The sequence below is a fragment of the Pundamilia nyererei genome, unplaced genomic scaffold (genome assembly GCF_000239375.1).
Source record: "Pundamilia nyererei isolate P.nyererei 1_Seehausen unplaced genomic scaffold, PunNye1.0 scaffold00128, whole genome shotgun sequence".
In the NCBI taxonomy this organism is placed as follows: domain Eukaryota; kingdom Metazoa; phylum Chordata; class Actinopteri; order Cichliformes; family Cichlidae; genus Pundamilia; species Pundamilia nyererei.
The window spans coordinates 174,989-178,096 of NW_005187529.1; the positions used below are offsets into that span (position 1 = coordinate 174,989).

The 3,108-nt window shown below is 41.5% G+C and overlaps 1 protein-coding gene across 7 annotated transcripts in view; it reads left to right on the forward strand.

Annotated features, from left to right (window-relative positions):
* Nucleotides 1-3,108, forward strand: part of triob (trio Rho guanine nucleotide exchange factor b) — a 108,925-nt gene that overhangs the window by 91,916 nt on the left and 13,901 nt on the right. The gene's annotated exons all lie outside the window — the stretch shown is intronic.

Sequence of the window (3,108 nt, forward strand, 5' to 3'; positions counted from 1 at the left end):
GCGACAGACTGGCGACCTGTCCAGGGTGTACCCCGCCTCTCGCCCTATGACAGCTGGGATAGGCTCCAGCGCCTCCCGCGACCCTGAAAAAGGAGAAGCGGAAGTGAATGGATGGATGGATTTAAATATATGGTAAATGGTAAATGGCCTGCATTTGTATAGCGCTTTTCTAGTCCATAGGACCCCAAAGCGCTTTACACTACATTCAGTCATTCACCCATTCACACACACATTCACACACACATTCACACACTGGCGATAGCAAGCTACATTGTAGCCACAGCTGCCCTGGGGCACACTGACACAGCAGTGTCAGTGTGCCCCAGGCAAATATAATTGCCAGTAAAAGAATAAAATTAAAAAGAAGGCTTCAAACAAATTGCCACTTCCCTCTGTTTGTTTCCCCACGAGCGAGAGGCTCACCAGCTGTTCGAGAGGTGTCTCACACTTTCATTTACACTCCTGTTAGATCAACATCTTCAGTTTGCCACTTAACACTTATCAAGCCAAAGCTTGAAGATTTTTAAGCATGAGACAGGTGGGACTAGTGAAAAATCAACAGCGTCACACTTACTACTTATGTAAACATGCACACTGTATATCTGCATATTGATCACAATAAATAACCAGCAGATTCCATTCTCTGCTTATTGCTAATATGCAAACCTATAAAATTCCAGTGCAGTTATGAAGACAGTTTTACCTCACTGCTACTGTTTTATAAAGTAGTATTTTTTGCTATTATTTGAATTACATCAAGGTGAGGCTATGAAACAAGTAGCTGTACCTCATGCTTGTTAACCACAGCATGTCTGCAGGAACCACAGTCCATTTGCTCTTCATGAGAAGTCCTCACTGGGCAACCGTGGCTCAGGGGGTTGGGAATCGCATCTGTAACCGGAAGGTCGCCGGTTCGATCCCTGGGCTCTCTGTCCTGGTCGTTGTGTCCCTGGGCAAGACACTTTACCCTACTTGCCTACTGGTGTTGGCCAGACGGGCCGATGGCGCGAAATGGCAGCCTCGCTTCTGTCAGTCTGTGGTTACAACTGTAGCTGCCTCCACCAGTGTGTGAATGAATAGTGGCATTGTAAAGCGCTTTGGGTGCCTTGAAAAGCGCTATATAAATCCAATCCATTATTATTATTCTCTGTGCTTTCCTGGTGAAAGCAGCAGTTTTCACCTAAGTGCTGGAGCTCATCAGTGTGGTCTCTCAGTTCAGTGATTATTTTAGCGGTTACCTTAATCACTTTAGCTTGGGTTAAATTTGATTTAACTGCTACAGTTTATCAGTCTGGGTGAACATGTATCAAAGACTCATCTGGTTCCCATTAGTGAACAACAGTTGTCTAATGCAGGTATTTACCTACACTCTTCCTGATATTAAACACTAATAAATCAAAGGTCTAGTCAGCACCTGTAGTTTTAACTTTTAGCATGAATAATGGATCGAATGTAAACATGATTTGGGGAAGGATTCAGAACTCATAAGTGAGGGATTTGGAATCCTCGGAGACCAACAAAGGTATTCTGAGTCATCAGAATTACAGCCTTAAACAGGATCTGTGAATGCACCCGTGACTAAAAAATTCCAGGGTAGTACTGTAACCAGCAATTGTGACTGGTTTTCATTTAGTACTGCAGGGGATCTGTTAGAGGAGAGCATTTTACAAAGCTCCCCCACAAATCTGCTCTAACCAGCGAGGTTGCACGTAAAACTTTTGAGCCAACAAAAGCGATGAAGTTGCCCTCAAGCAAAACACACAAATCTTCGACACCCCCTGTTGTCTTTAAATAGAGTGTTTGGGTGGAAAATATTGATTTGCAAAGCGTCCCAACTTTCCCCTTCCCATCCCTTCAAGATGTTTGAACAGAATGAAAGCAACCTGTAAAAAACATGTGTTCTCATTTCTGTGCCATCAAAGTGCACCATATTGAAAGATTTTTACCGTGAGAAGAAGATGGTGCGAGGAATCTTAGTAAAGATGGATTTAAAGCCTTTGCAGTGCCTGATGTGGGAGATTCTTGTTGTTGAGGAACCGAGCTGTCTTCATTCCTTTGCATGTGACGTAAGAACACATTCTATAAGTAAGGACAGCACAGTAAGAAGAAAAGTCTTCCAGAGGCTTAATGACGGCCACACATTCACATGTTGCTACATTAAGTCAGGCTGGGTGAAATCGTCCAATGAAGAACGGCAGAAATTCCACACCTGCTATTCATAAAAGCCGTTCGGCTCAGGCGTGTGCCTTAATCTTTTGCAGCTGCACCTTTTTAAATGCTCTAATAACTGAATTTGAGTATTTTAAACCTTGCCTTTAGTCTAGCTGTAAAACCTAGATAACTTCTAAAAGATGAAAAACATCTCTCTGTTCTCCTTTCTGGATGTTTGTTTTCAAGCTCATCGTGTTTTCATGCAAACAATTTAAAGCAGAGTGATGTAGGAGGAGAGTGTGTTGTCCTGACTCATCGCCCCTGTATGAATAAACATATTTTTGCAGTCACTTCCTCACTGGAAGTCGTGTCCACAATGAAAAGGTCATCACCGCCTGTATCAAGAAACGGCCTTTAATTTAACTTGCTGTATTAACAGCAAGGATCTTTAAAGAAATCAGTGTAATAAAAACAGAGAGCAAAATAGGATTTAAAACAAAGACTTTAACATGAATAAAACTATGGGTATAATATAACAAGTGCTTTATTTAACAGACCGGAGTTAAATTGTTTTTTGAAATATACTGAAAGCCTGTATGAGGGGTTAAATCAGTAGGTGGTTTCACTGCTGAAAAGCAGTGATGGACCAGCAGTGATCTGGCTGAAACATAAAAGGAAATGAAGTCTCTCATGTAGAGGGGAACGAAACAAACGGGTTCTATAAGGTACAGAGAGCCAGTGCAGTGTCACTGTAGTTCATTTTGTTTGTTCGTTTGTTTGCTTGTTTTCTAAATTCAACAAAAAAAAAGAATAAGTGCTGTTTATTAGTCTAAATTGGCAGTGATAAAAGCATGAAGAAATGAGGCATTGTTCTGTAGAGGTGGGAATCACCATACAACTCGCGATACGATATTATCACAATACTTAACGCACGATACGATATTATTGCGATTTTTT